The following is a 24,133-nucleotide window of genomic DNA, read 5'->3' as shown; positions in this document are numbered from 1 at the left end:
AAGCAATGGCAACAAAAGCCAAAATAGACAAATGGGATTGAATCAACTTAAGCGCTACTGCACAGCAAAAGAAACAATCATTAGAGTGAAGCAGCAACCAACAGAATGGGAAAAACATTTTGCAATCTACCCATCTGACAAAGGGCTAACATTCAGAATCTATGGAGAACTTAAACAAATTTACAAGAAAAAACCTCATCAAAAAGTGGGCAAAGGATATGAACAGACACGTTTCAAAAGAAGACATTTATGTGGCCAACAAACATGAAAAAAAACTCATCATCACTGATCATTAGAGAAATGCCAATCAAAACCACATTTATATATCATCTCAAGCCAGTTAGAATGGTGATCATCAAAAAATCTGGAGACAACAGATGCTGGAGAGGATGTGGAGAAATAGGAACAATTTTACACTGTTGTTTGGAGTGTAAATTAGTTCAATCATTGTGGAAGACAGTGCGGTGATTCCTCAAGGATCTAGAAATAGAAATTCCATTTGACCCAGCAATCCCATTAATGGGTATATACCCACAGGATTATAAATCATTCTATTATAGAGACACATGCACATGTTTTTTTGTTGTGGCACTGTTTACAATAGTAAAGACTTGGAACCAACCCAAATATCCATCAATGATAGACTGAATAAAGAAAATAAGGCACATATACACCATGGAATACTATGCAGCCATAAAAAAGGATGAGTTCATGTCCTTTGCAGGGACATGGATGAAGCTGGAAACCATCATTCTCAGCAAACTGACACAAGAATAGAAAACCAAACACCACATGTTCTCACTCATAAGTTGGTGTTGAACAATGAGAACACATGGACACAGGGAGGGGAACATTATACACTGGGGCAGGTTGGGGGGCTAGGGGAGGGATAGCAGTAGGTGGGAGGTTGTGGAGGGATAACATTAGGAGAAATACCTAATATAGGTGATTGGGGGGAATGAATGCAGCAAACCACTGTGGCATATGTATACCTATGTAACAATCCTGTGCGACCTGCACATGTACCCCCGAACTTAAAGTATATAAAAAAATTCTGCCACAAAGTTTGGCTATAGATTCTTTCAATTGAAAGAAGAGAACTCTATTTTAAGATGAGTTTATTTTTCATTGATATGTTTGTTTGTTTTCCTCCTGCCTCTTCTCCATTTCTCAATTTGGAGTATTCAAGGAAAAGAAAATACAGTGTCCTCCTAGTGGGCTACAAAAGTTTTTGAGACATCAGGGATCCCTTTGAACACTTGTCAAAAACAGATTTAGAAACGTAAACAACCTCTCTCAGCACAGGTTCAGAGTCTGCAAACTTGGCAAAACCAAGAATGAATCCAGATCTGACTAGTCATATTGGGCAAATCATTATAGCCCCCTGAGCTTGAATTCTCTCACTTCAAAATCACTTAAGATTCAACATAAGGAGTAACATACTTAGCCCAGTGCCTGGCACAGAGGAAGCCTTCAAGTATTGACATGATAACCTCACAATTCCGTCGAAGGTCTCCAATGGAGGGCTCTTCCTTCAGCTTCGAACTTCCCAGGGACCTAGGTTTCCCTTTCTTCCTCCTGCTCTCAGCAGGCCTGAGATAGATTTACTTGCAATTTCTTCCTTCCTTGATTTTCAGCTATAAAATACTCCATGAAAATTGGAGGCTGATAAAATTATGTAAGTTAAGATGGTTTCTTCCCAAGCCCTCTGATTCATTCCCAGAATGATCATCTGAGAGGAGTGCTTTGCCAGATAGGTCAGCATCTTTGTAAATCTTGAGCAATGACTGTGAAACCACCTAAACTACAGGATGCTTGTGTTTTAGTAAAGTAAAATATCTACTCTGCCCACACCTAATTAAAAGGGCTGATTTCATTATATGAATATGTTGGGGAGAAAGGAATGAGAGATGTGCTTTATTTCTTTTCTCAAACTCCCAGGAAACAATAAAATGGCAGAAACAGCAGTCTGAGATGTTGGAGATAATTGTTGCTTAATTCTGGATTTGGTTAGTTAATGAGCACTGTACAGAAGGCCTCTTTTACAGCACAAACTGTCACTGTATATATTGGGTATGTGTCGTCTGTGTGTATTTTTGCAAATTACATTTTTCCAGTGTAAGCAGTAATCCTGCCAAACAATTACAGTGTTTACAGAATCTGATGTAATCCATCTGTTGAAAAGGCTCTTCTGTGTTTAGGCTGATAAAATATAAAACAGTTGGTGAAGACTTAGCAAAATCCATAGATCTTGATTCTGCAGGAATGCTAAGTTCTTGTAGGCCATAATGGCAATTCATGGTGAAAAGCTTCCAGAATCCTGTTGGACTCTGACAAATTCTGTGAGAGAGTGGCTAGCACTCGTGATGCCCAACCGCCTTCCTGAATGCATTACCTTCTCACTAGCAACTGAATACAAGGGCATGGTTAGGTGCACTTGAAATACAAAGTAGAGTTGACCCTTCAACATGAGTTTTAACTGTACAGGGTCCACTTATAGGCAGATATTTTTCAACCAGGCAAAGATTGAAAATATAGTATTCTCAAGATTTAGAATCTGCATATATGGAAGGCTGACTTTTTGTATAAATGACTTCTGCAGGGCTGACTGCAGGACTTGAGTATGCATGGGTTTTGGCATACATCGGGGTCCTGGAACCAATCCCTTGCATATACTGAAGAATGACTGTGTCCAAGGTATGTATTCTCAGCTGGGTGCAGCGGCACATGCCTGTAGTCCAAGGTACTCAGGAGGTTGAGGAGGAAGGATTTCTTGAGGCCAGGAGTCCAAGGCCACAGTGTGCTATGATTGTGCCTATGAATAGCCACTGCACTCGAGCCTGGGGAACATAGCAAGACCTCTTGTCTTAAAGATATATACATAATACATATTCTCTTCCCTCTTCTGGCATTCTTTTCTTCTAAATTTGGTATGACATTAACAGAAAAAGCAACGCAAAGAATTAGTTGAATGTCACTTCTCCCATGACAGGTGTGTTGTGTTTTGTTTTTGTTGTCTTTTTTGCTGTTGTCGTTACTTATGGGGTGAGACGAAAAAATAAACTAAATGTTTTACAAACGTTTACTTTTTTGAGACTGTGTCTTAGTTTAGATACCCCAAGATGCAGACCATGAAAGAAAGACTTGATTTTTGTTTCAAGTGGTTTATTATGGAGGTACGGAGAACACTGGCAGGGGATTCAAGAAGTGATAGAGAATACAGCCAACAACTATATTTAGCTACCACTGTGGGTAACAGGCTTAATTTCAGAAGAAATAGTGTAGTACACACCCTTTAGGATTATTCAAACTGAGAGGCAAGGGAGTTGGGGTATTTGTGCACCAACTCTCATCCATCACTGGTTAAAGACTGCTGCTGATCAGTGGTCATTCTTCAGTGTTTCCAGCCTGCTACCCGTGGCATCAGGGCAGCTTCTGAACATATAGACATTTAGGTGGTAGAAGTTGGAAGTGGAGTAGAACTCAATAAAACAGTAAATTCTGAGGGATAAAAGTGGACACCAACAATGCCTGGTTTACTCTATTTCCATCTTCCATTTTTGAGGAACTTAATACTACCCATACTAACTCAATAGTTCTATTTATGAGGGTCATGTGTGTAACAAAAATATAGATAAGGGGGGATGGAATCCAGGAGACATGTCTTGATGCCATCTTGGCATAGCAAGCAGCCTGTTTTTCATAGGTGGTCCAAATATTTGCCATAGCCTATAGGGAGGAAGAGGAGGAGGAATCTGAGGATATGGTAGGAGGTACAAGTTACCCCCTTGAATCTGTGACTGTATTCTTCCTGCCTTTTTCGTGTGGTGATTACAAAGGTTCTCTGAGTTGAATTGCTTCCTTAAGACTGTACAACCAATGAGTAATGCCAAGATTCAAAAACAAGTCCATCTGATAGAAAATTCATGCATAATTATTGCTTGTGAAATACCATACCTTAGAATAGTGGGGGTTTTTTTGTTTTGTTTTGTTTTGTTTTGTTTTGTTTTTAAGAGGGAGTTTCACTCTGTTGCCCAGGCTGGAGTACAATGGTGCAATCTCAGCTCACTGCAACCTCCACCTCCCAGGTTCAAGTGATTCTCCTGCCTCAGCCTCCCGAGTAGCTGGGATTACAGGCACCTGCCACCACGCCTAGCTAATTTTTGTATTCTTAGTAGAGACAGGGTTTCGCCACATTGGCCAGGCTGGTCTTGGACTCCTGACCTCAGATGTTCTGCCCACCTCAGCCTCCCAAAGTGCTGGGATTAAAGGCGTGGACCACTGTACCCACCTAGACTAGTGGTTTTCAACCATGGTGGATATGTGCGTGGTAACCTTATACCTTAAAGGACATGATGATGACCAGAGACATGTTTGGTTGTCACACTTGGAGAGACATTACTGACTCTAGGGAACAGATGTCAGGGATGCTGCTAAAGTCTTAGGGTGCATGAGACAGCCCCCTTCAATGAAGAATTATCTGTTCCAAAATGTCAATGGTATGAGGTTGAGAAAAACATGTCCTAAAGGCTAAGGACATGAATTCTGATCCTGCTACTTATTAAGTAAAATTTAAGAAGCCCAAAGCCCTTTTCCTCATCTCTCACAAAAACGGAAGAGGTATCAATGACCTACTTTCTAGCAAATGATTCTCATATTTTACTGTGCATCATATCAGGGTGTTTAAAATGCAGCACTAAAGATCTGAGAATCTGAGCCCTAACGATTCTGATTTAAGTAATTCTGGAGAAGGGCCCAAAAATCTGTTTCTAAAAAGTACCTTTAGTTATCTGAAGTGGACCATACTTTAAGAAACTTCATGATAAGCTAGTTTCCAGAATTCTTAAATTATTTCATTTTAGTACTTAATGTGCTTGAAGTACCTCTCAAGTGTAAGCCGCTATCATGACTCCTTGTGCTGACTTAGTGGAAAAGCCCCAGCAGAGATGTCAGAATCATCCAGAACAATCAGATCAGGAAGCTGATAGAGGGAGACATCACAGACAGGGCTATAGAAACATCTGGTGGCTATAAGATTTAATGCCCTGCCCTGATGAATGGCTTTGTGACCGTGGTAGACTGTGGGACTTGAGTTTCTGTATAAAATCTTAGTTAATGCTGTCTATAAAATGCTAGAAATAGAGTGCTTATAAGAGCAAGATTGTTTGATTTATTTCTATATCCCTAAAACATGTCACATCTGCCACAGTCAAGATTTAACAAATATGTTGACTAGATCAAGTGATAGAATAGTGAAGAAGTAGAGATATTCTAGTCTGACAGCTGCCTAGATTTCCCAGATTTGGAGGTTGGAATGGGGCAACTTCATGCCTAATAACTGACAGTCCTCTCAAGGCAATCCAAACCCTTCAAGATATGGTGACAAGATATGGTTGAGTCAACTGTTGGGGCCTCACCCAGATCTTCTTTCCTGGGCTGGCATGAGTAGGGGCTGCTAATGGCTCAGATGCATACTTCTCCAGAAAACTGCCCTCAGGTGATGAAAGCCACTTCGTCTTGCTGTGCTGCCCCCAGGAGTGGCCCAAGACCAAGCACTGCCTGGTTTCAGGATACAAAAGCCCAGATCCCTTGCCGCAGGGTTGGACGTTACTGTGGTACCATTCATGTTACTGTGCCATGATTATGGTACCATTCAGAGATCAAGGAGTCACGTTCAAATAGACTGCAGCTGAAACCACATCTTTACTTAGCCCTTCCCCTGCCCTAATTTTCCCCCTTACCTCCTGATATGGTTGGGATGTTTGTCCCCTCCAAACTTCATGTTGAAATGTCCCCAATGTTAGAGGTGGGGTCTCTTTGGAGTTGTTTTGATCATGAGGGTGGACCTCTCATAAATGGCTTGGTGCCCTTCCCATGACGATAAATGAGTTCTCACATAGTTCATGCAAGAGCTGATAGTTTGAGTCTGGCATCTCTGTTGGTGTCTCTCTTGTATGCATTATACCTGCTCCCCTTTTGCCGTCCACCATGAGGGAAAGCTTTCTGGGCCTCACCAGAAGCCGAGCAGACGTGGGTTCCATGCTTGTACAGCTTGCAGAACTGTGAGTTAAATAAACCTCTTTATAAGTTACTTAGTCTTAGTTATTCCTTTATAGCAATGCAAATGGACTAACACATCTCCTTACAGAATTATCTTGAAAGCATTCCCTTAAATCACTTGCAGAAGAATGACTGGATTTAGAAAACCTGGCATAAGCCACTTAATTCCGGGAGTGAAGGTCAAATCCATATAAGTACATGTGCATACAGCCAACTGATGCCACCATACAACATACCACTCAGAAACTTGCTGACCTGATGTAGTGAAACAATTTCTCATAGGTACAGCTGAGGTGCCAGCTCAAGATGATACCTCCATACTAACCTTCTGGATACAGAATATACCCTGAACCCACAGCCACTATATGGTACTAGGTTCTCATAGGAAAACGTATGAGTCTGGAAATTAAGAGGTAGAAATAGAAATGGCCCTCTCGCCACCATTCCCAGTGATTCATTTGGGAATTTGTAATTCTCTATAACTTCAGGATTTATGGATCAGGAGATCCTAGTTCTCACGTGGAATGCTTCTACCAGGGAACAGAGTCCCACTAATCTTGGCACTATGACTACTGCCTGGTCACACTGGGATCCCTGTGCCTGTCCAAGGAGTTATACAGTAAGCCACTACTAGATCAGTCCTGCTCATCATGAAGAGATAGAGCTGCAGCCTCATGATGAAGGCAGAGAGGAAAATGTTAGGTAATTGACTGTGGCATCTTTTGGTACTTACATGGTCATTGTCACTCTACGTGTTCAAGCACAGGAATTATGGCCTGATAAGGGTATAGTAACCAGGGTCCAAGACTCTTCAGAGAGTTTGTGTCACATCAATGACACCCATCTAGACTAGTGGAATTACGTAGCCAAGTGGAAGAAGGATCTAGAGTAGGTGGTAGAGGAGAAAAATGAATACGTGTATTACTGACTTTTGGATCAGTCATAGCAGTGGAGAGTCTTGCTCAGCCCATCAATATTGCTCTTCTAAGTTTCCTCAGAAATTGTGGTCAACCAGAATCCTAGAGAAACTGTGCCAGAATTGAGCAAACTTCATGTAAGCAGTAGAGCTGAGTGGTGGGCTACATAAATGATAATAGTGTCTTAACCAGATCTTTTTAAAAAAATTTTAATTTCAATTTTTTCTGACGGAGTCTTGCTCTGTCGCCACCAGGCTGGAGTGCTGTGGCATGATCTCAGCTCACTGCAATCTCTGCCTCCTAGGTTCAAGCGATTCTCCTGCCTCAGACTCCTGAGTAGCTGGGACTACAGGTGCACACCACCATGCCTGGCTAATTTTTGTATTTTCAGTAGAGATGGGGTTTTCACCATGTTGGCCAGGATGGTCTTGATCTCTTGACCTCATGATCTGTCCACCTCGGCCTCCCAAAGTGCTGGAATTACAGGCATGAGCCACCACACGCAGCCCCCAGATCTTCTTTATTGGTACAAGCATCTTCTAGCTGCTGTGTTTTACTTAGAGCTCAAACAGCCTCCTCCTTCAGGGAATTTCTACACTTCCAGAAATGCCTAGACAATTACACTTGCTCTCCTTAAGGCAGTCTATAGCCTATACCGATAAAAGATAACACAATCCCCTTGCCTCAAGATGGGACAACTCTGTAATACCATTTATACTTCAGTACCCTTCATAGAAAGAAGGCTGAGATTTAGCTTCAGTTGACATCATATCTTTGAAGTTCTGCTCCATCCTTTGGGCATTTCCTCACTAAGTCACTTCTACAAGAATCCTCTTTCTGGCTCTGTTTTAAAGGAACCCGGTCTAAGACAAGGTACCTCAATCAAAACAACAGTGTCTTCTGCCTTCTTTTAAGATGCAGAAGTAAAATCCAACACTTAATTTGCTAGATGATAAAACTAAGATCCTTGAGAGGTTAACTGAATTACCTATTTAGTAAGATGCAAATCTGATCTTGAACCTGGAGAAGATTCAAAGCCTTTTCCCTTTCCACAGCAGTATTTCAGCTGATTGCCCAGGCAATCTGTTACATTACTAGGACTCACATTGTTTGGTTGCCAGATCCCACCACCCACTTATCTGGCCTGGCTGGAGAAGTGTAGGTCTGGTCGGGAAAGATGGCATAAGACAACCATCAGTGGGATCTTGGATAGTCACAGTAAACTAGCAATGGCACTCTGGAGGTGTCCATTCAGCTCCAGCTATGTGCACAGCTCTAACGTAGCATTTCTTTCGGAGCTAGGCACATCAAGTTGATGTTTGGATATTTCTAGTTATCTCTCAGTTCCAATGATGGTATGAATTATGTTTCATCAAATATTGACCATTCTATCAAAGTTCATTTGAGCCCATCTCAAAGCCCCAATCCCTTTTCTACACATGACTGGTGCTAGGTAAAGTAAGGTATTTGCATCTCTCAAAGTACCATGTTTACTTGCATTTACTCTGTTCTAGTCTTAAGTGGACATTGAGAGGTGGAGGGTATACAATAGACAGAACACAGAGATGGAGCACAGCACTGATGGGAAAGGTTATGACTCATTTGCAGGGAACGAACAATTGTGCAGTAAGCACGCATGCTGATGTCCACTTCATTCCACCACAAATCCAGTTGCCAGGAGGCCTTTGTGCAACATATGGTAGGTCTCAAAGCCAGAAGGGACTGGACTTCATATGCATGGGCTGATCTAGGTCTGGGAGACCCTTTGGTAATTTGAGGCAGGAGAAGGTATTTTAAAAATCACTCTGGGCCAAGTGCAGTAGCTCACGTCTGTAATCTCAGCATTTGGGAAGCTGGGGTGGGCAGATAGCTTGAGCTCAGGAGTTTGAGACCATTTTGAGCAGCATGGTGAAACCCTATCTCTATTAAAAATACAACAAAATTAGCTGGATGTAGTGGCATGTACCTGTAGTCCCAGCTACTCGAAAGACTGAAGTGGGAGGATCACCTGAGCCCAGGAAGTCAAGGCTGCTGTGAGCCATGATCGCGCCACTGCACTCCAGCCTGGGTAACAGGAGTGAGACCCTTCTTAAAAACAAAAACCCTGGTAGCCAATGTGGAGAAATAACTAGAAAGATTTATGAATGTTCTTTGCTGTCCAGTCACAGCAGACTTGTATCAAACAAACTTTATGGACCTTCTCAGATTCTCTTGATTCCACCCACTTCCTGGACTCACAGCAGCTTGTTCTGCTCAGCTTTACTAACAACCCTAGCACCCACCTGAGGCCAACCAGCCACTTGCCCTAAGAATGCTGGAGTTACCACCCCACAGTCAGGCTGACCAGCTGCATGCCTGGAGTTTCTGGCTCTACTTAACACTTCTAGTCTAGGGTAAATTATCACAACTTGGGGTCTGGCTGCCCAAGTAGCTGAAAGATCCAGATGACACAATTTCTGTATGGCAAATTTTGACCAAGAGCAAACAGGACATGGGAGATCACTGGGGAGATAAAATCTGCTTCATCAAAAATTATTTTCATGTGCAGTTTTTCCTCATGGCTTCTCTGGAGAAGTCCCACATGCCATGCAATATCTGCCAAGCAATATGCTGTTTCTCTTCATGACCATGTATCACTTCACATTGCTTCAATCCTTCCTTGCCTCACATCCCTTATGCCTCATCCTTGCTGCCCTAGTTTGGCACTCTTTAATTAAATCATCACCACTTTAACCCCTGTTTCAGGCTCTGCTCTCTAGGGAACAATAGCTCACTTAGTTTCAGGCATGTTCTGCCTGCTCTTGGTTTGGTGAATTTCCCACCTATTCTTCATTAACTTTTTTTTTTTTTTGAGCCTTTTCTATGACAATGACTGCCCCTTTCCTGTGAACTCAGTCAATTCCCCTTTATATGACTTTATAAGACTTTGGAATCTCATATCTCCTAGCACTTACATTTACTGGCTTTGGTAACTAATAAAGTATGACATGTCTCACTCTGACTTCCTCCATTCACTTAATTAGGCCAACTCTTAATAAGAGAAGCTCAATATATTATTTGTTTTACAAGCAACAACCACAATGACTCTCCTAGGTCTGGTGCTCAAATATTTATAAAGTAAGTGTGGGGCAAGAATGAAGGAATCTAGTCAGTTACTCTTCTAGTTGGCTCCTGGAAAGCCAGTTAGCCATCTACGAGAAGCTGGAGTAATTTTATGTAGCTAGGGCAGCTGGCTCAAGAGCAAGGAGGATCAAATAGATTTTAAGGTAGGAATGAATAATTGGGTGGCTCAGAGCACCCAAGGACAGCTCTCATAGGCATTGAGTATGGTTACATGTGAATAAAGTCTGCGCTTTTAAGATGACAGAGCAATGCTTCCCAGACAACCCTCTGACCTTAGAGGGCTGTCTTGGCTGTTTGAGGTTAAATAAGGGCTCTTAACATTTATAGTCCCAAAGGAAGGTGATGTTTTAATGGGCCATAATAAAGAAAGCTGCTCAAGGGCAGGAGTTATTTGATTATCTCAATTTCTAAGACCCACATGCTATATGCTCAGTGACTGTTTCTTGAGTTAATGACTATCAGAAGACTCCACAGAACAAATTTTAAAATGGTTTCCAACAGGCTTATTTGTATACTCAATTTCTAGTATAGTGTTTAATCAAATTGCCTAGGGAACATTATATGCACAGTCAAAGCTCATTCTTTTTACTAAGGGAATTTACAATATTCTGGAATAGATGGACCTCTAAAACTAACAGGGGAAAAGTTATTGTAAATTTTCATAACCCCTCTGCTTCATACTCTCTCCCTCTGTCACATATGTATCCTCTCCAGGAGAATTCAGTCTTTACCAGCTTAGTTTCTGAACCCGCTATTTTGCAGAATTTGGTTAATTAGCGAGGGAGAGAACTAAAGCACTGCATAATCAGGGTAATAATTTACGTAGGAGAAGGCAAGCATTTAGTGCAGAAGAGAAACTAACACATCCAGAGAGTAAGTGAGATGTAAGCCACTGAAGTTCCAGGTTTGGAAAGAATATGGGAAGCCTGGAGCAAGGGAAGAGAGAAATGGGGAAAAATTCTAGAACATGTGGCAATACATAGAACTGCTCCCTTTTGTGTTTTTGAAATATTTCTAAAATGTGAAATACTGACTTTTTTCTTAAATGTGACAGTCTTCGGCCAGACCACTAGGCATCTCAAGTTTATTTGGATTATACTATATTAATCTTAATTCTACCAGAGAATTCAGAATTATGACTAGTTTTAAGGTGGGTTTTAACCAGTATCCACTATCGCAGGGAAAGTAACCTATTTTCAGATACTGATATGTACATCAGATACCAATTTCTTCTAAAGTGAGAGCTAAGATTTTGTCACTATTTTAAAGTGACAATACAATAAATGGGTTCTTGTGGACCTAATTCTTTAAACAAGGTTAGTATTACTTTTTGAGTGTGAATATTTCAACATGATTATTAAAATACAGAATACCTACCCTATGCTCAGTATGATTCATGATGTCCTTAGCCAAAAGCAATATAATTGACTAGAGCTGACTTAGCAGAAACATTTGCTTAATCCTGTTAACATTCTCACTAATGAAGTGTCCAGTGATCTGACATGGGGGCCAAGATATCCAGGTGCCTCCATCACAGGCCTGATTGTTAATATTTTTCAGTTACTTTGGTCCCCATATAGCAACATAAGATCTGAATGGGAGATTCTGCATATCATTTTGTTGGTCACTGACTTCTCTGACAACCAATTTAAAATGGAAAGAAAAAAAAGTTTTAAAGTCCAATTAGTCAAGGAGTTCTTTTTTCTTCATTATGGATTTAGAAGTTTTGAAAAATCTTTTGGAAGATTTTTCCATTAGTTAGCATTTCTACCGCAAAGCAGACATTTCAGTAATTAGTCTGTTGACTGGACTTTGTAATGTAGCATTTGCAGAGCCTGGGATAGTGTACTGCACAGAAAGATAATCAGAGGTGGGAGGAGCAATACTCTGAAACTAGTTTGGAGGAGCACTAGTGGGGGAGGCTAAGAATAAATAACCTGGCACAGGGCATTCCCCCACCACTGCCCAGAAGCCAGATCCCCTAACTCTTTACCCCCTGGCAGGACACCCATCTGCCTCCCACTTGCTTTGCCTACTTACTGCCCAAACACTTAAGATCTCTGCTTAGTTGTTGCTTCCTCTGGGAACTTCCACCCTCTCAGATCAAACATGTCTATGATATACTTTTTTATGGTACTGATCCCAGTCTTTGTCTTACATTTATTTATCATGTATGTCTCATCTGCCAGTCTCTAAGCTTTGTGAAGGCAAGAGTTCTTCTCTCACTATGTCACAGTGCCACAAGCAGTAAAGGCTCAGCAGCTTGCTGAATGAAATTTCTTCTCTGGGCCTACATTTCCCTACTTTTTGAAAGGAAGATTTTTAAGAAACTACTCAGCACTAATGTGATGACTACTTAGATTACAGGAAAGACATTCATCTGCTCTAGGGCGTATCTACTTCTAAAAGATGTTCTGCACCAGCTATCTACTTCTAAAAGATGTTCTGCACCACTCAGAATTTACAGAGCAACACTAAGACAGGTCTGATGCCTTGATTTCTCATGAGAGGGCTTCAAACACCAATATTGCTGGGGATCAGAAGCTTGCTGCTAAAACCCACTCTGGGGTGGTTTTGGAAATGTGGGTTCACGCCATATTGGCTCTAAAATATCACTCGGTACAGGATGTTGCATGGATGCTGATAGAAATAGATCTAATGTTATTTTATTAACCCCAAACATGCTCAAATGAACCTTAGATTAGAATCTCAAATGGCTGTGGCTGTTTTCTTAGTTCCTTTCCACTTTTTTTTTCTTCTTGGCATGTCAGTGACTAATAAATTGCAGCAAAGCTTGAGTTTATACTAGCTCATAGGTGATTACACTGGACAAGTAGTTTTCCCAAACCCTAGGGCCCCTTGGAAAATGAAATAACCCACATATGGAAGAAATCAGCCAACAGCAGGGCCTCTACCTACCTGCATTCTCTAGCTGCTGAAACTGTGTTTTGATAAGATAAGAGGAAACAGGGCAAGAAGAAACTGAATAGTCCTAGAAACTGAACTGTAGCTCTTGTTGCTGTAAAGCCTACACCAAATAGGTCAGCTAGGCCTGTGTGACTGTGTTGCAGGATTGCTGAGATCGGTCCTAACCTAAATGTTTAGCTCCATCCCATCCTTACCTACCTTTATCACCCTTTACCTCTTACCATGCCACTAATCCAGAAACCATATATTTTAAAGTCCCATGAGAATCCCCAGTTTCAGTGGTTTGGTCCTGATATATTCATGACTGTATGCATTTTCATTGGACCAGACATTTTGATATTTGCCTTCCACAGCAAAATCCCTGGAATCGCCCACAGGTTGGGTGCTGCAGCTCTGAAGGAGTGAAGCCACCCCAGCGTAACAGGACAGCTAGTGCTATAGCCCTGACCGGTTGCCGGCAGGGAGAAAGCAGGACCAACTTTTTAGCTCTTCTGACAGATCAAAATGCTGAATGCCCAAACTTTTGTGGGAAATATTCTAACTTTGAAATGTCTATAACAACATAAAACTCCATTTTTCTGTGGGCCTCACTGGGCCACCACTTGCCAGATTGCTTCAATCTTTTCCCAAAATTTCAAGGTTTTATCCCTGTTCATGAATCTCCCCCCTGCCCAAATACCATTTTATCAAATCTTATGACAACTTTTTGAGACAGCTTCTTATGTCCCCATTTTCAATTTGAGGACACAGAGGCCCAGCTGTTGCCAAATTGTCCCTGGTTATAAATTTCAGACTAGATTCAGGGTTTTAAAAGATTATTTCAGATCCCCATGTCGCTGCCATTTGTCCTGTTATGCCATTATCATCTGAAACAAATCATGCCCCCTCAACATTTAAGAAGCTATAATAATGGCCCCTCCAATCCATAAAAAGTGAAATGAGTCTTAACGTGGAGTAATTTACCTATAAGAATTGGGAGTACAGGGTCAACAACAGTGAGAAGTAGACTCAGAGAAAGAGTAAGAAACAGTCAAACTCCTAGTGGCCAAATGGATATAAGACGAAGAATAAGAATATTTAAATACTTGAGTTGGTGTTGTGATTGCTACTGTTAAAAGAAAAACTTTAGCTGAATTTAAGTTTAATTGAGCAAAGAACAATTTGTGAATTGGGCAGCCTCCTCAGCCAGTGTAGGCCCAGACCTCAGTATAGCCCTGTGGTGGAAGATTTATGGTCAGAAAAAGGAAAGTGACACACAGAAAATGGAAGCGATGTACAGAAACGGCTGGATTGCTTTATTTGAGTTTGCTTTATTTGAACAAGGTTTGAACATTTGCCCCCTTTTGATTGGCCAAAACTGGTGACTGGCGCAAGAGTAGGCTACGGTCTATTTACAACTATTTAATTTATAGTTCAGGATGTACAGATACACCTTTAGGCTGAAATTAAAATATGTAAGGAGGAAATTTTAGGTTAAACCTTATTTGACACTCCAATTTGAGACCCTTCTCTTTTCCAGTCATTTAGGAAAAGTCTGATGCTGGAGAGCTGGTGTCAGTGGTATTTGGGGGAGTGAAGCATGGGGTGGCTTTCAGTGTAGGAGTGATGCAATGTGAAGAAAATGTGTGAGAGTTGATGAAATGATCTAATTCATTAGAATCAGGAACCCATAGTCATTGTAACCAGGAAAAATATAAACCTCTTCAGAACCCTCCCATTCAACAATCTCAAGTTTAGAAGGGCAACGAGTTTCTCATCTTGTGAGACAGAAATTCAAGCTAAAAATTTTTGAATCTCCAAGAGCGAGCAGGACGACACATTGTGTCTGAATTATACCTGGAAATAAAAGGTTTCCATAACCACTCCCAACTCATGACAAGCAAAACGAATTGCTTTAGTGTGTGTGTTCCCATTGCACTCTGTTTTACAATATGCATCATATTGTAACTATATAAACCTGATGGAAGAGAGTGAACCATCATCCCCATGTCTCTAGTACCTATCACAAAAGGATACAAATGCTCAGTGATAATTTAAGATGTTTTTAAAATCCCACCAATCTCTAAATTAGTAGCTGTTTATATTGTATCTGATTCAATCCATTCTGTTTATACTTAATATCCTTTTGTAACTCTGAGTTTAATTTTCCAGAAGGTACTAATTTTATTGCTTCTAAAGTGGTCACTTTTTCTGTTTATATGACAATGTCTCAATTTTCTTTCCGACTCCTTTGCAGACAACCAGTCAGAATACACACTTGGTAACATAAACCCAAATTAATTTGCACAGTTTTGCTTGACTGGGCTTTTTTTCTCAAAGTCACACTCCATGAAAAATTCTAACCAGGTGAGCCTTGGCAAAGCAGCTGTTTCTCCCAGTATATAAGGGAGGAATCCTCAAGGCGTGAGCTAAGAGGAGGCAGGTGATTGCCTGGCCTATTTGGGGTCTTCATCTAATATTGACTTTTAATTATGAAAGTCAAATGTTTGTTTTCTTATGGGATCCATTTCTGCCCCATAGTATTGAAACAGTTGCAAAATGAAACCTGTTTATGTTTTTTAATGGGGTAGATGGGTAAATTCATATTACAGTAATACATTCTGAGTGTCAGCTCTTGGAAACTCAAATCCTATGTCTGTCTTGTATGAGTTTCTAACTAAATGTCCTACGTGTCTTCATCAGTCTACTTAGATTTTTATTATACTTTACAAGCTCACTGAAAATATGCTAAAGATATGCCACCTATTCTGGAAAACACTTCAGAAATATACATATTATATATTCTGTGTGTTTATTCATTTAATATCAGGTCTGGCACAAAGAGGGGGCTCTTCACTGAATGCTTAGCACTTGACAAATTAAGAACATGAAGGCCTGGCTCCTACCTCAAGAACTTTCAACTAGGGGTCACAGGCAATAATAGGCCATTACAAGAAAGGGTGCTAAGTGCTTACAGTAGCAACAGGCATGAGATATTTAGACCCAGGAATTCCACTTCTAGAAATCTATCCTAAGGAAACACTGTGTAAATCATGTCTGCATTTCAGACATGGTTTGTTCACTCAGTGAACATTATTGGCAGGCCCAGTTCATGCCGATATGCTTCACCCAGTGCATTGTTTCACTGTGAAAAAAACTGCGGAAAGAGTATAAAAATTGTATTTAGCCAATTTGCTGTAATAAAAATAATAGAAAGCACAATGTAAGTGTTACAATTCTGTTCCAGGCAAAGTTTAAAGCACATAATCAGAATTAACATTCTCTCATACTCCATGAGGGTTATTACTGTGATCCATTTTATCTATCAGAAAGCTGACACTGGCCAGGCAAGGTGGCTCATGCCTGTAATCCCAGCACTTTGGGCAGCCGAGGCAGGTGGATCTCCTGAGGTCAGGAGTTTGCAACCAGCCTGATTAACATGGTGAAACCCTGTCTCTACTAAATACAAAAAAAAATTAGCCGGACATCGTGGTGTATGCCTGTAATCCAAGCTACTTGGGAGGCTGAGATAGGAGAATCGCTGGTACCTGGAAGGCAGAGGTTGCAATGAGCTGAACTTGCATCATTGCACTCCAGCCTGGACAACAAGAGGGAAACTCCATCTGAACAACAACAACAAAAAACCTGACATTAAAAAGTTAAATGATTTGTCCAAGGTTACATAAGTCATTTGACAGGCAGTGTGGCTTGAGAGTCTGCCTTATGTTACAGCCATTAGAAATGTGTATGTACTTTATACTAATATAGAAAGGCTTATGATATTCATACTATTTACCTTAGCCTGAGTTCTCCTAGAAAGCACAGACTCAGATAAGGACTAGCTAGCATGCAATTTATTTGGGCAAGTTATTTCAAGAAAGAAAAGAGTTGTGGAGATAGAAACAGTGAGACAGAAAAACAAATGCCAATGCAAGGATGCACCATCCATTTCATCATCATGGAACAGCCGGGGCTCAATCCCACTAGGACCTCTGAGGAGCTGTATAAAATGTGCCTCAGACTTAGCCACGCAATAGATGGAAAAGTGGTGAGTGGTGGGGAGCGGGTTTAACCACTGACTCATGGATATCACCCCGTTCTATGTCCAGGTCAGCCTAAGCATGAGCATTGAGTGAGTACCCATAGACCTCCTAACTCTGAGGTGCCCAGACAGAAAGCAAGCAACAGGAGGTGTTGAGAGTTGAACAGTGAAATGAAAGGAAAGCCAAGAAGACAGGAAGCAGAGCATGAGATAGCTAATAGAGTCTGTCCTTTCCACCAGTCATGCCCATCACTATTTCTACTCCATCTCAGCCTTTGAGGTTACTCACTGCAATCTCTACAAGACTTAGTACAGGTGGATTAATGCATCCAGATCCAGTCTCCTCTATTACAGGTAGTCCCCAAGTTGTAACTGATAGTCAACACCCCCTCCACTCTACCCATCCTTGTTTCCCTCCTGTTCAGCTTGCACTTGGGGAGGCCTAGGGTATTGGCCTAGTAGTGATACAGACTCTCGCTATCTAAAGACCCAGGCCTATTTCAGTAGGGAATCTGGGGATGGTTGGTTTTACCATGTGGGCAGATGACTATATGTTACAGGAAAAGACCTTTCTTCCCATGGTAGGCACTAAACCGGAGCCTTATAGACCTCTGGGCTGTGGTTTAAGCAAGAGAGATCCTTTTCTTATTGTTTGGGGATACCACAGAAGCACAGCAGATGCCGTGTCCCTCCCACATTTCTTGAATCTTTGTAGGTGCACCTCAGCAGACTCCCAGCTGCTGCTTCTGCATCCCCGAGCCCTTATGACATTACTCTTATCAGGCTTTGGTGGCTGAAGATGGCCTTTTTGCAGCTATCATAGGCATAAAATTTCCCAGAGAGATGCTGTTGGACTTCCACTTGTGCCCCCATACAATGGGGTTAGGTAATAGTTGAAGGTGTGTTAGTGCTACCAAAGTGTGTTCTTCACAGTCAAAATGGCAACTTATGCACATTTTATCATAATAAATACTTTAAAATGAGGGGTAGATGATACACTGCTCATATACAATTTTAATTTTTTTTGCTTAACATTTATATGATGCCTTCCTTTATGTGCACATGTACATAATACTATCAATGGCAATTTCTAGGTATTATACGAGTGATTTCTGTTTCTTCCTAATACTTTTATATATCTTCCAAACTTTCTCTAGAGTTTCTACAATGAGAATAATCAGTTTTCATAGTTTTGAAATTGTCCCAAGGAAAACATTAGGTATTAAGAAATGGCACTTGACCTTCAGAACCTAAATAATGATTATAATGTTCTAATCAGCCCTTCCTTTCCATATTGATTTTTTGTTAAAACATTTTGGGACTCCTTCAAGGGTAAGAAGGAAAAACAGATCTGTGTCCCTCAATTGTAGGAGATTTAGATTACTGCCCTACAGGGTCTGCCCTCACTCAGCTTTCTGACTAGCTTTGCCCTAGAAAGGGCTGGCATTAGTGGCATGATCTTGGACCCTCATCTCTGCAGCTTCCAGTGTTGCTATAAACAGGGGCTTGCAGAGACTGCTAGCAGCAGAGTCAGTTGCTCCTAATCCCTGTGCCCCTCGAGTGTCTGCCCTGCCAGTACCTATCTGAAGCCCATACCACTGCCTCTTGCCTTCTGCCCTGGGGTTTTCATCAGTTCAGATGAGCTAACTTCCTTAGTTGAACAACCTAGAAGTGTCCAGTGGAGCCATATCTGTCTAGTGTCCAGAAAGTCTGGAGACACAGCAGCTTCATTCAGTGCCTCTAAAGATGCCCAGCAAAACTGGGTAATTGGTTTGTTGCCAAACTGTGGCACGGACTGCACGGTTACGCTGATCTCCCTCTCCCCTTCCCCATTCCTTTTTCCTTGTCTCTTTTCTTTTTCTCCAACTCTGTTTCCTTGGAATTTTATTCCCCATCAAAGTGTTAGCACAAAATCTTTAGCCTCAGGCTAGAGGTCTAAAGTTTCTAGAACTGGGTAAAAATTCTATCCACACATTTTGTAGGCCCTGTGTGTCACTTTAAGCAAATCACTTAGACCTCTGAGTTACATCTTACGTAAAATGAAGCCAACGGAGCTTAAAGATTGAATGAGGTGGTTGTACATAGTAAGGGTTGAGTGTTTGTTTAATGTAAAAAGTGCCCAACATATTTCCTGACAAACAGTACTCAACAAAAATTTATCTTTCTCATTTTGCCCTTGGCTATCGTATAGTTTTTACTGTGTTGAGCCTGCTTGTGTGGCTGGTAACCTGTAACTTGAGTGGAAATTTAGGAAGGTGAATCAAAGGGAAAATTGTCAGTACAGCAGAGAATAGGGTGTTGGCGATTTCATGTGGTTCAGTTTCATGTGACCTAGGGAAACAACCACATAAGCCACTACAAACTGCACTTGACCACATGAATCCAGGCCTTGTTAGGCAGAAGTCAGTCTGTTGGGTTTTCTGGGAGGTTAGCTGCGTCAGCACTTTGCTCGGTGTTTTCTTTATAAGGCCAAGACAAGAACAGGATTTCCTTTCTCATCAGCTTGTTTCCCACATGTTGAAGTTACCTCTGTTAACCTTCCCAATTCCAAATAAGCTTGCCCAATAGGGCTGTTTATCTTTTAAAGGGCCACTTTTGTATGTATTTACATCTTGGTGAGGTTTCATGTTAAAGTGGAGAGAGCATGGGTTGTGGAGTCAGTAATTTGGGTCTGAGTTGGCTTACTGTTTAGCTACATGACAGTGACAAGCCACTGAGTCTGTCAAGTGAGAATGAGAAAGGTTAATACCAATAACATAAAAGCTGTTGAGAGCATTGTGACCTACTGGGAGTTTCCATTTAACATAATGCCCAATGTTTAGGGGATACTAAATCTTTTTTTTTTCTTTACTTTATGTTCTAGGGTACATGTGCAGATCATGCAGGATTGTTGCATAGGTATGCACATGGCAATGCGGTTTGCTGCCTCCATCCCCCCGTCACCTACATCTGGCATTTCTCCCCATGTTATCCCTCCCTGACCTCCCCACCCCACTGCTGTCCCTCCCTTGCCCCCCGCAACAGATCTTTAGAAAATATTCTGTTCTTATTTTGGACTGTTAAATAGTTGATATTTTATTAGCAACTAGAGTTTTACTTGAATTCTAAACATACAGTTGCCACTTTCTTCTGCCCAAGCTGCAACTGCAAAGCAGCTTCTGTTTGCCCTTTTAAGATCTACTCTCCAGCCTTCCTGGTTTGCTCTCTGGCCAAGAGACTGCCTTATATGAACCACATCAATGTGCTCCTCTGCTGCTTGATATCTGGCTGAGTTTAGCCAATGGGGGACCAGATGGGAGAAAAGGGGGTGACATTCAGTGTACTTTTTCTAACTCCTTCCCTGTGCAATTGCCTCAGGCTAGCTGTATTCCTCTTCTCTACACAATCTCTCCTTCAAGCTTCCAGGAACCACTCCTATTCCCTCATTCTTTAGCTGACCCAAGCCTCAAGTTGGACAATGCCTTATGATTCCTTTACTGCTACATCTCTAAAATAGCCAGTGGTAAATCAGCTCTCAAACTCATCCTAATGAATGTGTGTCATCTACTGTGACACTGATCAATACCTAGAATCTACACATCATAGAAATGTTATTCCACCTATTCTTGTGTTGAATACATTTACTGTTTGTGGGGACTGTATTCCTGTTTAACTGAGGTGCTATAAGAGGTTAGGTAACTTCCATGAGACCAGCTGGGTAATCAATGGTAGCGACGAGACCTGATTAGCTGCTCTAAGTCTGAAAGTCTCTTCTGCAGCCACTCCTTACCAGCAGTGGTAACAACAGCACAAGTTAATCTGTACATCTGTCACCCTGATGTGCAAACCTCTAGATAGAGCTAGCCAACAGGGAACAGGACTGAAAGCAGTCTTGCAGCCAACCTGAGAGACGAGACCCTGGAAGGTTGCTAAGTAAGGCAGGGAGAAGTGAGTGGGCTATAGATCTAGGCAGACAGAGTCCAGTGCCCAGAAGTTCAGGAGTGGCATGGGGAGAAAGGATATGCTTTGATTCTAGAACAGTGACTATTTTGCTCAGTAGCCTGATATTTTGCTCACTGGCCTGATCTATCTATCTTGATTCTTTGACCAATATCATCCTTTTACAAACATACATACCCACAACACATAAAGAGACTGCAGATATTTTTGACATTGTGGGAACTGTCCCAGGTGCCCTTTGTTTTTTCCCCATTGTATTTATGATCCCATTTGATATTTATAATATCAAACATAATACATGGAATATAGATGCCTTTGGGTTGATGCCTCTGAAGATTTTGATCCCCCAACTTATATGAATCATCTATGCTTTTGCATATGGGGCCTTCCCCTGCTTACTAAGAACTAGTACCCATCCTCTTGCCAAATAAGTGCTGTCAGACATTGCAGAGACTTTGCGACCTAACTGCACCTCTTCTATCCTCCTGGTGACCAAGCATAGGTATATGCTATAACTAAGCCTAATCATATATGGAAATATGGATAGGAAGTCTTCTCCTAGTCAGTATGTACCAGCAAAGGATAGGAGAATACGTGGAGAACTGACTTCTGACATGGTTGATTAAAGAGGCCAAATAAAGAAAAGTTGACTGATTTGGGTGCAATCTCCTAAGATGCAGGATTTGACAGCCTGCCAAGGATCTCAGGAAATGGTATGAATCTGCTATTATGATGGCTTCTAGAAACATGGAAGTTGTAGCTCATACTCAGCAAAGCTTAAATGCAAAAAAAAAAAAAAAATGTTGTGCTAAAACAGCAAAAGAAGGTATTAAAAAGCTTAGAAACAGACTTGCTAAAGGGAATATAATGTATATGACTAGAAGACCCAACAGATGTGTCCTACGGGAAGATATTGAAGGCAAAGATATGAAGGCAGTAAAAAATGTGCCAGTGCGTAGAACACTAGCATTACTAAAATATTCAGTGGTGGCTGTCCTATTAGATAGAATGGGCAATACACATTCACTGTTATACCCAGGCCTAAGTTAACTTTTCTGCCTTATCTCATATCTTGAAGTCATCTGGACACCCTGTAGAACATTACAATGATCTTTATATTAGAACGATTTATAAAGACACATGCACACGTATGTTCACTGAGACCGTTTACAATAGCAAAGACCTGGAACCAACCCAAATGCCCATCAATGATAGACTGGACAAAGCAAATGTGGCATATACATCATGGAATACTATGTAGCCATAAAAAATGATGAGTTTGTGCCCTTTGTAGGGACATGGATGAATTTGGAAACCATCATTGTCAGCAAACTGACACAAGAACAGAAAACCAAACACCACATGTTCTCGCTCATAGGCAAGTGTTGAACAATGAGAACATGTAGGCGTAGGGAGGGGAACATCACACACTGGGGTAGGTTGGGGGGTGGGGGGCTAGGCAAGGGACAGTGGGGGCACAGGGAGACTGGGGAGGGAAAACACTGGGAGAAATGCCTGATGTCGGTGATGGGGGAACGGAGACTACAAACCACTATGGCATGTGTGTACCTATGCAACAACCCTGTGGGATGTGCATCTGTTCCCCAGAGCTTAAAGTACAATAAAAACATCACAATGATCTATTACATCAATGAACTTTTATTGATTGACCCAGATAAGCAAGAGTTAGCCAGCATACTGGTGGCCTTGCTAAGATACTTATACTCCAGAATATTAAAAGGTTTGCCATATCCATAAAATATTTAGAGGTCCAATGGTCAAAGGTGTTCTTGAATTTCCTCTAAAGTAAGAAAACAAATTGTTGCAACTTGTATCTCCTGCCACAAAGGAGGAAGCATAATGCCTGATGGGCCTCAGGTTCTGGAGGAAGCTGATCCCACACATAGGGGAGCTGCTCTGGCTTATGTCCCAGGTGATGTGAAAGAAAGCCTGACAGCCTTGACTAGACCTAGAGCAGAAAAAAATCCAGATGCTTGTCCAGGCCATGACACAATCAGCCCTGTTGCTTGGGCCATATGATCTGGTAAACCCTATGATAGTAGAAGTTTCCATTGGGAACAAAATGTGTGTGGAATTTATGGCAAGTCGTGGAATGACAATCACAACATAGGCCCCTGGCATGGACAATATGCATTCACTGTTATCCCCAGGCCTATGTTAGCTTTTCTGAGCAAGGCCATATCATCTCTATACAACTTTTTATTTTACCAACTTAGAGCTTCCTTTTTAAAAGGAATTAATAATGTATTTAACATAATAGTTCCTCATAGATAATGCTTTCTTCTTTATTACTTCTCCACCTGCTTAGTAATCTTTTCTAGAATTTACTAGGAGTTGACATTAAGGCTACCGGTCTATAATTTTCAAAACTCCTTTTATAGAAGTTGCATATTTTCAACTCTTGCATCCAATTCTTTCTCTGATTAACAAAAGTATCCCTATGTCAAACCTATAAGTTTTAAAAAATTACTTTCAGATGTGATCTTCTGAGCCTAGAAGTAGAGATAACTCAGAGTTTATAGTTCATAATTTAGTTCATCTTTTCTCCTAACTTTCTTTATTCTATCATAACTATTTCATAGCTTGAAAACTATTTTCTTTGATAGAAGTAGAAACGAAGAGAGATGGGGTATTTTTGTACTCTATTATCAGTTAGTCCTTCAAACTGCCCTCAGCTCCCACCACCGAACTGAATGTGGTAATACCCCCACAGCTGTCTATCATGAGCTGAAGCCTGCCAGACCCACCAAGCCATAAGGTCAGATGGGTCCAGCAACACTCCGTCAAAAGATTGAAATAGTATATTAAAGATCAAACATGGGCAGAACTGGAAGATTCCAACAAGCTAATAAACAGTTATAGACCCACCACTTACGCAGCAGCATGATTCCCTCAGCTTATGCCTATGGCCCTGGGTTTGGCCATGTACGAGGCTGGAGAGAATAAAGGAGAGATATTGAGTCTGTGGCTGTATGTGTGATCCTGGAGCTTGGGAGAAATTTGTCAGATACTCAAATCTTATTATTGACACTATTCTAAAGTGCTCCACAATTAATATTCTGAAGTTAACTTTCATCCATAACTTAACATTCTTAAGTTAACTTTTGTTACAACTATTAGCCAC

General features: G+C 41.2%; 1 long non-coding RNA gene across 1 annotated transcript in view; it reads right to left on the bottom strand.

Moving 5' to 3' along the window:
* Positions 1 to 3,199: 3,199 nt before the first annotated feature.
* Positions 3,200 to 24,133, bottom strand: part of LOC135272684 (uncharacterized) — a 258,860-nt gene continuing 237,926 nt past the window's right edge. The window contains exon 5 of the long non-coding RNA XR_010340686.1: positions 3,200 to 3,435. This is a non-coding gene — a long non-coding RNA (uncharacterized LOC135272684). The remainder of the gene's footprint in view (positions 3,436 to 24,133) is intronic.

The sequence above is a fragment of the Aotus nancymaae genome, unplaced genomic scaffold, assembly GCF_030222135.1.
Source record: "Aotus nancymaae isolate 86718 unplaced genomic scaffold, 86718_ANA_hifiasm-v0.15.2.pri h1tg000007l, whole genome shotgun sequence".
Lineage (NCBI taxonomy): Eukaryota > Metazoa > Chordata > Mammalia > Primates > Aotidae > Aotus > Aotus nancymaae.
This window is presented reverse-complemented; position numbering and strand designations above follow the sequence as displayed.